Raw genomic sequence first — 12,180 nt, forward strand, 5'->3', positions numbered from 1 at the left:
ATAATGGACACGTGAAAATATAGAGTAATTATACTCGTATTACATGTGTAGTATGTAGTTTTGTAAATTGTTTGGTCTCAGGAATTTTAGGGGGATATCAATGTGTCTAGTCATGTCATTTATTGGTTATAAAAACTCCAGTAATCCCACAATTCTTTTTAAGAACACCCGTTGCAGAGCCCGCACCAGATGGACCCTCCTCCCCTTTATCCCCACCGGAAGGGCGGCGACTTGCTGTGGCTTGTGCTTTGCACTTCATGGACACACCGTGCATTACAACTGCCTTTTAGTTATATAAATAACACTTTTATCCCAACGTTTGAACCCTTTAGCTGCCAATTTACAGGCTTGCAAGTGCTGCAGGCCAATTTATATTAGCACATTTTATTTCTTATTTGTTACATTGCATTGCTTCTAATTAGTACTGCTGTAATGTGTATTTGGGCCACTTGTCACAAGGGGGCAATATGAGACAATAACAGAGGACTTCTGCTTTCAGTTTCTATATTTTCTGCTAGTAGAAAGAGATTAAAGCATTCCAAGAATTTACAGCAGGGCACTGATCTCAAATTGAGGTAGCTATTGAAGCTGCTAACGAGTTAAAAAAAAGTTACATATGGACTTAAACAACTAGCAGATATACACGCTATTAGATATAATGATAACATATACAGTACCATTATCATTTCAAACCCAATTCAGGTGAGGTAATTTGCTTCTCTCAGTTGGTGAGGGAAGAAAATTCCAGACTCCCTATATCACTGAGAGCAAAACGAATAAAAAAAACAAAACACCCAGTATGTTTGGCCAAGCACCTGGCTTGATGCATTTCATGAACAACGTTCACTTCCTCAGGAGGAGTATATGGCCTCAGATCAGGTGTATTTGAAGGTGTACCATGTGCTCAATAGATTTCCAGGTTTCAGAAAAAGAAGAAAAATATGCTTGTGCGTCGGTAGTCTTACTAATGTACTGTACAAAACCGTACATCAGAAAGCCCCAGCGGAGTCCCTGTGTACTACACAGGTTTACATTCACTGCAGAGTTACTTTTAAATTGCATAGTCTTTTGTGTATTGTTTTAATAGTGAGTGCAAGATTTTTCCTCAAAGGAGTACATGGGTATATGGTTGGCACACTAGCCTTGCAGCGCTATAGATCCACGCTCCTATTCTAGCCGGCATGCTATCTACATGGCACTTATATGCTGTACGTTTTTTGTTTCTTCTGGTGCTTTATTTTTTCTGTCCCATCCCAAAAACATACTTGTGGAGTTAAGTGGACCGTATCCATCTGTTCATAGAGACAGTCAGGTCTGAGTGATAAATTGTACTCACTTTTCCTCACTAAGCTGCTCCCACTGACCAGCTGTCACCATATGTAATCATATGATGTTGGTGACAGGATAAGTAGACACTGGCATAGTGACAGTTGGCCAATGGGAACAGTTTAGTGGAGAAGAAAGGGTTGGGAAGAGTTTACAACTCGGACCAGAGCTTCATTCCATAAACATTTGGACACTGCTATACCTTAATTGGCTTTTCCACAGAATTTGTCTCTAGAATATGATAGGGATAGCACATTGTTTGCTCTTATGAGGGACAGCTAGTAACATGAATTATTCAGTGTACAGTACTCTGTAGAGCACTGGAAAATGTCTCAACACTTTATAAATCCTTAATGAATATAGTAATAATAACTTAAAGAGGAACTTTAGCGAAAAGGGGAAAAGATAAATCAATTCATTGCAAAATAAGAAATTATTCATATTCACCAGGTAATTTGTTCATATTGTTTGGTCCACATTCAGCCTGCATGTAATCATATTTACTACTGGCATGAAAAAACCCAGCAACAATTATCATTATGTATAACCCCACCCCTAACAATGCAATAGGCTAAAAGTTTTTCTTTGTTTTTTTTTTGTTTTTTTGTTATAGGCAAACATGCACAGAGGGAGATACTTGTTGCTTGGCAGTTGTAAACAGTCGTTATTTCCCACAATGCAACAAGGCTCCCTAGGTCCTGACTTCACACAGTGGGAGGGGTTTTACCACAATTTCAGCCATACAGACATCCCTGATAATCTATTTGAGAAAAGGTAAAGAGTTCTTGTAGGAAAGGGGGTATCAGCTACTAACTAGAATGAAGTGCAATCCTGGGTTACAGTTTCTCTTTAAATTGAAAACTTCAGTTTTTAACAGCTACTATTAGCGTATATCAGTACTTAAAAAGTCTTCTACATTTTAATGTTGTTACAAGGTAAGTAAGCTGAAAGATTTGTCAATAATTGCATGAATCTGTTGAGCTAAAGTAACCTATCTCAGCAGAATAAGTTTCCCTGTAAATGTACGCTCACACGCACCATAAGTGTTGCCTATCAGGTCTGAGCTCAATCCTGCGGGTGGCACTACATGAAATGAACACTGTGCAGACAAGTCACTCTGCCATACCTTAGCGATGTGTATTGTTGCTATGGGGCTGGGAGAAGGGACAATAGCATGGTGCACAATGGAGTGGCTTCTGATGGGTGGGGTAAGGGCAGTAACAACGTGCTTGGCTGTCCCGAACAGATCCGGTTTAAGTGACCTTGGGGATACCTGTACACATGCTAGATTCTTGGCTGTGACAGCCCCGAATGGCCTTTTCGGATGAGTTCCAATTAAATTTGTATGTAACTTAGCAGTTTGGGAGCATTTGTAAGTGAAAAAAGATTGGCACTTGTTTTCCAGCCAGCAGATTGCCCCAGTAGCTGGTTTTCAGTTAGCAGCTGGTCTATCAATGGCTATTTTTATTTGTTTTTCTTTTCTTGGCTTGGCTTCAAGTCATGTAACATTTTTGCTTTAACATTGTACAAAAGCTTAATGGAACTGACTGAGGCGGCTATTCAGGGCAGTCTTGGTCAACAGTCTAGCATGTGTACAGGCGTCCCTTGACATCACTTAGAGGTTTGGTACACTGGATCTCTGATGAAGATGAACAAGCATGTTGTTGCCCATTGTGCCCCACAGTGTCACCTTCCCTTCTCCATAGCAACACATTGACTGTAGCGAAGAATTGTCTCTGTATAAAGCTCATGCCCAAAATTCTTTCTCTAGGGATCAGGTCCCAAACCTTGAGGGTGACAGTTGCTGTGTCTGCACACACCACTCGCTGGAAGGATGCTGAAAAGTCATGCAACCACTAATTCAAGGATTCAAATGGGTAAATATACAACTTAATTATTTTCACACTTCAGGCTGTAAAATGCAGGCTTTATTTTCACTTGTTGGAATGTGGACATTTAAGTGCAAGTTCAGACAAAACATTACTTCAGCTTTGGAAACACTAAGGAGGCATTAGAATTTCTGAGATCTCTGGTTAGGTAGATTACGTTTCACTTCCTGTCCGAATAACCAGATCATAGAGGACAGGAAGTGGAGTGCAATCCTTGCTGGGGGTTGCACACAGCAATTTACATTATGGAAACATATGTAGTATTTTTTAATGAAGGGTCTATAACCAATCTATTAGTATATTAAGATTTCTTATCAGAGTTGACTTTTAAATGCTACAGCGAATTTGCTTTCTTCAGTTAAAAAGTACCTACAGTGTAAAAGAGGCACTTGTTAATGTGGTCTTTATTGTACCCTAACAGGGGATCGGCTATTGAATAACACACCCATTACCTGAAATGTTCATTTAACTTAAACCCCGCCCTCACGGCTGAAAAAAACTGCCACAGCATTATTTGCCGGAAGCCTGTTGGGTAGTCCGAAACTCTGAGGCCACCTACCTGTGTAGCCTTGGCCCGCCTCCAGCATGGCAGCCGCAACCTGATAGGTGCAGCCGAGCTCCTGTGAGTTAAGTGGTACAAAACTGGTGAAAACTGACAGGATTGAAACGGAACTGAACAGATTTATGTGTGAATCCTCAAAACATTACCCTGGATTTACTCTTTGAAGGAACTCCGAGCAGTGCAGTAACTGTGGAAAGATGCATACCATTTTGAAACTCTCTTTCTCCTCTTTCCAATGATATATAAACTGCCACCCTACGCCTTTTAGTTTTTTATTTTCGCGAACGAAATCGCGGCCGCCATCTTGGATTCCTTATTCAGCATTGTATTATGCAGGATGACACTTTCCCCAGTGTCAGCAGCTCCATTCAGTGCAATGCAATGAAATACAAGGAACCCAGGGGGAAAGAATTACAAATATCATGCTGGTAGGTGTGAGGATATAATTAATTAGTGGTGGGTATGCTTAAAGGCATACCCACAGGCACTGCTCAGAGTCCCTTTAAGGACTAGAGTCAGTTGAGTAAAGCAGCCCAGCATGTAGAAAACAAACAAACAAACAAACCTTTAATTTGGGGAGAAGCACACCAGCTATTGGGTTGGGTTGCCTATGGCCCAAACACACGAAAGAATACAGAGATTATGTGTCATCTCACATGTTGAGCAAGTCTGTAGCAGAAGTAGGGAGTATACAACTGTCAGAGTAGCCTGTCCAATTGCAAACAACTGTCATAACTGTCTTTCTGATACTAAGCAGATGTCATGAGGCAAACGTCTCTGCTAAATGTCTGCTTTCTATGACCGTAATGTACATGTAGATGTGTCTGTTGTCAAAAAATTTCCTGACTATCTTTTCCAATCTGCATGAATATTTTTTAGAAGCCCATCTCTAAACACAGATGCCAATAAAAATTCTTAAAGCTTGGCTAATAGAATACTGAGCCTTTTTTTTTTCTTGTCAAACGAGACTTTTGCAGCTAAAAATCCTATTATAAATATTATGTCACGTGACTTGAAGCAACTGAAGGAGATAACCGTCTCTGTAGGCAGCTGCTTGTCTGCATCAAAGACATAACTACAAATGATAGGACTCCAAAGCAAAATTATGCTGGGACCCCTGTCCCTGAGCACACTTGAGCAATAACCTATTCGACCATGTATGGCATTGTACACTCATACAATATACAGTGTAGCAAATGCAGAGATGATAGTTGCTTTCCACAAATAGACTGGCAGGAACTAGAGCAGTTTCCTAAACCTGCTATTAGATCAGCCTCCTGACTGAAGGAGGCCTTAAGCAGTCTGAATGCAGCCTAGGCCCTCACAGAAGACTGAACTGCAGGCTTGTTGGGCAGTTTAGCCTCCCATCTGCCAGCCACTAGCTGCCTTTTAGCTTTCAGGTTTATACAATGCAGTCAAATGGCAGTGGTTGTAGTCCAATGTGTGTCAGTTTTGACTCCGTTCTGTGACCGGCTCTTTACTGCCTGTGCCAAGTGCTTGCAAGCGCCAAGCCGTTGCACTGGAGCAGCTGACAGGTTTTGGATTCATTGCCTTCACCATCTCATGTGATAGAGGCCTACAGTGTTCAGAAACAAATCGGAAATACAAAATACTTCTTCTCTAGATGCTTTGCAGTGTTCTCCCCAGGGTCTTTTAGCCAGGTGCTCCACCCGGCTAGATTTGGTGACCACCCGGCTGTTATCGGCTCACCTCCTCACCTCCTCCTATCCTGTAAGCACAGATGCCCTGCATTTTCAACTCGCCCCACCTGGCTACTTTTTCATGCCACCCGGCTACTATTACATGCCACCCGGCTGGAAAAAATTCTGGGGAGAACACTGCTTTGTATTGGGCACAGTTGTACTATTAAATTTAGGAATAACTAGCAAGCTGTCTTAGGGAGCAGGTTGGGTATGAACAGGACCCCAACTGCTCCTGGGCCCCATAGCACTATTCCAACACCCGTACACTGTATCACCATGCTATTGAGGCTGCAAGGAAGCTCCTAACAAGCATATTCAAAAGTAATTTATTTAACATCAACTATTCTTGTAGTTTTATTTACAGATGAAAACAAGTTTTGCCCTGAGGGCATACACAGCACTAGGAAAACATGTTGAAAGGTTTTACTTTGTTTCCCAGTATATGAAGAAAGGACTGGAAAATACCACCACTATGTGAATTGTTTCACTAGTAAGAGTTTGCCCTGAACTTATTTCCTGCACTGCTGTCTGAATGTGAGTGAGAGCAGCTTGATGTGTGAGGGATTACTGCAGGCAATGAGTGAGCCGTTCCTGCAATACTCTTATTAGATGATTTTATTTTTCTCCAGAACTGACACCCTGAGAGCCGCAATCAGCACAGCTTGAACAGTGCTGTCTTCGATACTAAAAAAAACTGTTCGTTTTCTCCTTTTGAAACCTGTCTCGCTGGAATTCCTCTGTCTAATACATAGCTGAAATTATTTTGCAGCTAAAAAAATATCTAGAGCACAGAGAAAAGTTGACTCGAGTTCATCAAGTATTCATTAAGTAGTGATTTAACAAATAAGGCAGCCGATGATAAATTTGATGTTGGGGATGAGACTGATAGCTAGCAGGGTGGAGAGAGGCAGTGAAGACGCCTGATTCTTTTCAATAACCTGAACTGAGAATAGCTAAACTTTCAGTATCCCTTCTTGCTTGTGTAAATTTGTTCTTCTTTTGGCAAGGTCATAGAATGACGTAAACAGCTGCACTAAACTCAGACTCAAGTCTTTCATACCCTCCTGTGATTAGGATTGCTGTTAAACTTGTAAAAATAAACATGGTAGATAAAGTAAAATGTTTTTGAATATTCTGATGAGATTCTAGGCCTTCTGAGTTCTCCTGTGATTTGGGGTTGCTGATGCTTCTGTGATTGGGGTTGCTGACAGGTTTTGGATTAGGTCATCTTCTCATGGGGGATTCTCAGGTTTTTCTTTATTTTCAAAAGCACTTAGTGAATGGCACTTGCTCTGACCAACTGCCCAAAAAAGTGTGCAGCGGGCACGGAGGCTGACCAGCATCTTTTTTATGAATTTTTTTCAAGGAGTGTCTTTATAAAGAACAAAGGCCATGCTGTGAATCCCCTATGGAGAGATGGACTAGTCCAAAACCTGTCGGTAATGTCAGATTTGTACTAGCTACTGTAAGTAACAACAACACGGGAGAAAAGCAATTTATGGTTCATTTTACTCTGGAGGAAACATGCTTCTTATTTGTATGTGTTTACATGTATTTTTAAGATTTCCGCGACAGTGGTCCTTTAATAAGGTGCTGACTGGGATGGTGTCAGAGAACAGTACTGTGTGAACAGTAGGCTGGGTGGGTAATGTGAATGGGGATTTAGTGTTTTCATTCCAATGGCTGATGTCTGATTGCAATTCCACTGATTCTTCAGCCCATCAAGGGACCTTGAAAGGAGTAGAATCTTAAAGAGAACCCGAGGTGGGTTTTAAGAATCCTATTAGCACACAGAGGCTGTATCTGCATATAATGGCCAGCCTCTGTTGCTATACTGTTTCCCCCCAGGCCCCCACTGCGCTCTGCTGACCCCCATAAATCACACAGCCGTGCTTGCGACACGCAGTGCGTCGATAGCCGGCTGTTTTCATCTACACTGTCACTCTCACCACTCCCCGCCTCCTCTATTTCTCCATTCCCGGCCTGCGTCCCTTCCCTCCAATCAGCGGGGAGAGAAGTGACGCAGGCGACAGAGGAGGCGGGGGGAGCGGCGAGAGTGACAGTGTAGATGTGAACAGCCGGCTAGCGATGTCGTTAGCACGGTGTTTGATTTATGGGGGATAGCACAGGAGAGGGCCTGGGGGGCAGCAGTATAGTAACAGAGGCTGGCCATTATATGCAGACTCAGCCTCTGTGTGCTAATAGGATTCTTAGAACCCACCTCGGGTTCTCTTTAGGGCTCGTTCCCACTGTTGCGACGCGATTTCGGCCGCATTCCGACGCTTGTAAAAACGCATGCGGATGCGTTTCCACATGCGTTTTTACCCGCGATTTCGCCTGCGATTTCGCATGGCAGGGTGCCATGCGAAATTAACCATGACACTGCCAGGGCTAAATAAAATTGAAAAAGGTGCGAAATCGCACGCGAAATCGCGGGTAAAAACGCATGTAACAAACGCATGCATTTTTACTATTAAATACATTAGCGGCGATTCGCACGGATTCCCGACGCAGGCGAAATCGTTGGCTCTTTTGTGCGTTTTTTTCACGCTGAAAAAAACGCACCTCAACAACGCTACAGTGGAAACAGGCCCATCCACTTGTATTACATGTGCGGATCTGCATGCGTTGGACGCATGCAGATTCGCGATAGTGGAAACGAGCCCTGAAAGGAGTCATCAAGGAAAATGTAATAAAATAAGTGCTACTTACCGGGGGCTTCCTCCAGCCCCAAGCTCCCAGCATGTCCCTCGTCGCAGCTCTCCCCACAGCCGTTCGCTGCAGCTCCGTCTCGGTCCCCGGCGATGACGTCAGGGCAACCTCCAGGATGGCCTGTACTGCGCCTGCGCAGTCCGCTCCGGCCCATGTGGCGGCAATAAGTAAGGTTGCTTTTTCACTTGCTACTTGATCTGATTTTTGGATCACTTATGCTGGGAACACACTTAGTTTTCCTGCTAGATACAGTAGATGCGTTCTATTGATAAATTCTGTCATCTCTGATATTCCGCTCAATCGTTTTACCGCTCGATTTCTCATAGAAGTGAATGGAAAAAAATAAAAAAAATGAGCGAAACATAAGAGAATCAGAGGAGAAATAATAATTATACCAATGACAAGCATAAGGAGGGAGCAATGAAAAGTTTGCGGAAGCTGTTCAATCAGCAGACAGCGGCACAAATATTTAGTGAATATATATATATATATATATACACAGACAGCTAGTAATTGGGAGCTCCTGAAATCAATACACTGTGTGTGTGTGTGTGGGGGGGGGGGGGGGGGGAAGACTGATATTGTGGTGAAACACCTCACACAAGAAACTCTGAGTACCGTGGTACTCCTGGCAGTTTCCTGTCTGTGAACCATGTTGCATTGTGGGAAATAGCTGTTTACAGCTGTTTCCAACTGCCAATAAAAGCATGCAGCAGCTACATCACCTGCCAACAGTAAAAATGTCACCATGTGATAAATGTCCGAATGTAAATCAGGGAGAGGAAAGATTTTACAATGGGCAAACACTGACTAAATCATTTATACATAATTATTGTAAAAATGAAGCACTTTTTTTATTACATTATTTTCTCTGGAGTTCCTCCTTAATCTTTTCAGAGGGTTAAATTCAATCATTCATTGTAACTGTAGTATTAATCTGAAAGCAATTGCAGTTGATTTTTTTGTACATTTGTTATGACATATATCCTTTTCCTTTACCTAAATATCATAAAATTCAGTTGTGTGGCTTTTTTTTTTCATTAATAGATTTGCCTTTCTTGTGCTAAAATGTCATTGGTGATTGAATTAGCAGGCAAGATTTCAAAGCAGTGGTTTTTCCCTGCGGTCTGTGGGCACAATTCTCCTTCCCCTTTTGCCATCTTGGTTTCTTTACATTACTCACCTTACTGTTCCCGGATGAATGAAGGGGCCTATATTAGACACGAGAGTTGAACATTTTCACAAATGCAGAGGCTGCACATCAGACCACAGAAGGTAGGACAATCTTTAAAGAATCAGAATATTGAAAAGCGGACCCCTCACATTTATAGGCACCTAGCTTTGAAGTGGAGCTTTCCTTAAAGTGAACCTGAGGTGAAATAAACTGATGAGATAAACAATTATATATATCCTTCTACCTGTATAAATGACTTTTTTTTTTCCTTTTTAGATATGCCATGGTTTTATTTTGTTTAAACATTCACAAAGTAGATTTAATGTTTTATTGTCTTTGCTCAATGGCAGTCTATTAAGTGTCCCAGAGCTAAAATATGTGAACTATTGGCCTTTTTTGTATACATATTCCCTGCTCTCAGACGTTTTTACCTACAAGAAAAAGTTTTATGGCTGTAATTCTTCATCAGTGAGGATTACTCTATAATCTGACAATGGTCCAAAAAGAGAGAAAGTGTCACTTGCAGGAAAAGAAAAAAAGAAACAGAGCTTGGTTATTATGTTTGGCGCTGTACATGCGCATGTTTATCTCATCATGTCACCTTGGATACACTTTAAACTCAAGACAACTATGTGGATGCAGTAGCCAAGAACTACACATGTTTACAGTAAAAAATAATTATTACTTCTCAGTCAGCAATGACACTGGGTTTGTGTCATTTAGCAAGTTTGATGCAGGTATTGCTCATTCCAGTTTAACTGTGTGAGGCTTTGACTTACTCCATGGTATCAATAAATACCACAATAAAGTACATAAATTACTGTTCTAAAATATATATTTTTTCAATCCTTAAAGAGACACTGATGTCTCTTAAAAATCAGTTTTTTATAACAAAATCCTCTTTAACATATTAGCCCTAAATAAACCGCCACATCCCCGCGGCTGTAACTAACTAAATCCCCCAAATGTGCCCTCCCTCTCCCCTGCACAATCCACAAATTTCTTGGTCATGGATTTTGCTGCCCTCTACTCTTCCGTGTGAGGCAGGGCTATGAACTGCAGCCCTGCCTCACACGCGTCTGTCTGTGGCGGATCTCCGCCTCTCCCCCGCACCTCAGTGAAGGAAGACTGAGAGGGGCAGGGGAGAGGCGGCTGACAGACGCGCTGAGAGGTAGAGCTGCGGCTCATAGCTCTGCCTCTCACGGCAACGCTTCCTGGATTGCCACCCGGGGAGTTTGGGGGGATTTAGTTAGATTAGAGTGGCGGGGATGTGGCGGTTTAGGTAGGACTATTCTGTTAAAGTGGATTTTGTAATAAAAAACTGATATTTTAGAGACTTCAGAGTCTCTTTAAGATATTTCATAGGTGTCCATGTCCAAAAAAGGGCAGCTGGAAATTTGGGAACCGAAGCTGCTAGTAGAATATTCAAATTGTTCTATTAGTGGATGTAATGGGATGCAAAATAATGGATCTGGGGAAACACCAGTCAAATGTAGTAAAATATAACTTTTAATAACAAAGCTTATTACATCAGCATTAGATGCAAACGTGTATTAAAACATAGCATAGGACTATACGGTCAAAGTAACAGTGCAAGATGACCTCTATTTCTGAGGGAAAAGAACCTCCCACATGGATAGATAGAGGAGAGAGAATTTAAAGGTAACCTGGTATATGGAGGCGGTCATATTTATTTTCTTTTAAACCATGCCAGTTGCCTGGCAGTCCTCCTTATCCTCTGCCTCTAATACTTTTAGTCATAGACCCTGAACAAGCATGTAAAGGTAGCCATACACTAGTTGATTTGCCATCAGATTCGACCAACAGATAGATCCCTCTCTGATCGAATCTGATCAGAGAGGGATCGTATGGCTGCGTTTACTGCAAACAGATTGTGAATCGATTTCAGCCTGAAACCGATTCACCATTTGCTGAGCTGCCACTGTCGCCTGCCCCCCCCCCCCTTGCATACATTACCTGAAGCCTGATCCCGGGCATCTTCTCCGCATCACGGCATCCGCGTATAACTTTCTGTCACTCCAGTGACAGTGGAAGTTCAAATAGAGCGCACTCTATTTGTACTTCCGCTGTCACTGCAGTGACACAGGAAGTTATACACGGATGCCTGATGCGGAGAAGATGCCAGCCGGGAGGTGATGCAGAGAAGATGCCGGGAGCCAGCTTCAGGTAATGTATACCTGCGTCGATCGTACGCCGCTAGCGATGCGCTCCCTACCCGCGGGTGGTTGATGGAAATTTCCCGCACGGAGCGATCGACGGGACCGATCTATTTCGGGACGAAATAGATCAAAATTTAGCGTTTAGCATGAACGATGTGACAGCAGATTCGATCCCAGTGATTGAATCTGCTGACGATCGGCGGGTAATCAGCCTAGTGTATGGCCAGCTTAACAGATCAGGTACGCTGACACAGGTTTTACTGGATTAGCCATATGCTTGTTCCATGGTTTTGACTCAGATACTACGTATGCCAGAAGATCAACATGGCTTGCCAGGCAGCTGGTGTTGTTTAGAAATAAATATGGCAGCCTCCATATCCCTCGCACCGTGGGTTCCCTTTAAACAGGATCCAACCTAGTAAAACTTGGGACTGCAACAGTCAAGTCTTTGGACAGATATGACATGGACATTGATGCAGGACATCACTAGAGGGTAGGAAGCATATGTGCAGTTCAGCAAACCCAATATATATAGATAGATAGATAGATAGATAGATAGATAGATAGATAGATATAGATAGATATATATAGATATAGATATATATATATATAGATATATATATATATATATATA

General features: G+C 42.2%; 1 protein-coding gene across 2 annotated transcripts in view; it reads left to right on the forward strand.

Moving 5' to 3' along the window:
* DIPK1A (divergent protein kinase domain 1A) overlaps positions 1 to 12,180 on the forward strand; it is a 228,858-nt gene that overhangs the window by 39,982 nt on the left and 176,696 nt on the right. The window contains exon 2 of one of the 2 annotated variants that reach the window (XM_068242602.1): positions 3,098 to 3,203. The exons of the other annotated variant lie outside the window; for it this stretch is intronic. The gene's annotated coding sequence lies outside the window, so the exon portion shown is untranslated. The remainder of the gene's footprint in view (positions 1 to 3,097; positions 3,204 to 12,180) is intronic. 2 annotated transcript variants of the gene reach the window in all.

The sequence above is a fragment of the Hyperolius riggenbachi genome, chromosome 6 (assembly GCF_040937935.1).
Source record: "Hyperolius riggenbachi isolate aHypRig1 chromosome 6, aHypRig1.pri, whole genome shotgun sequence".
Taxonomy (NCBI): domain Eukaryota; kingdom Metazoa; phylum Chordata; class Amphibia; order Anura; family Hyperoliidae; genus Hyperolius; species Hyperolius riggenbachi.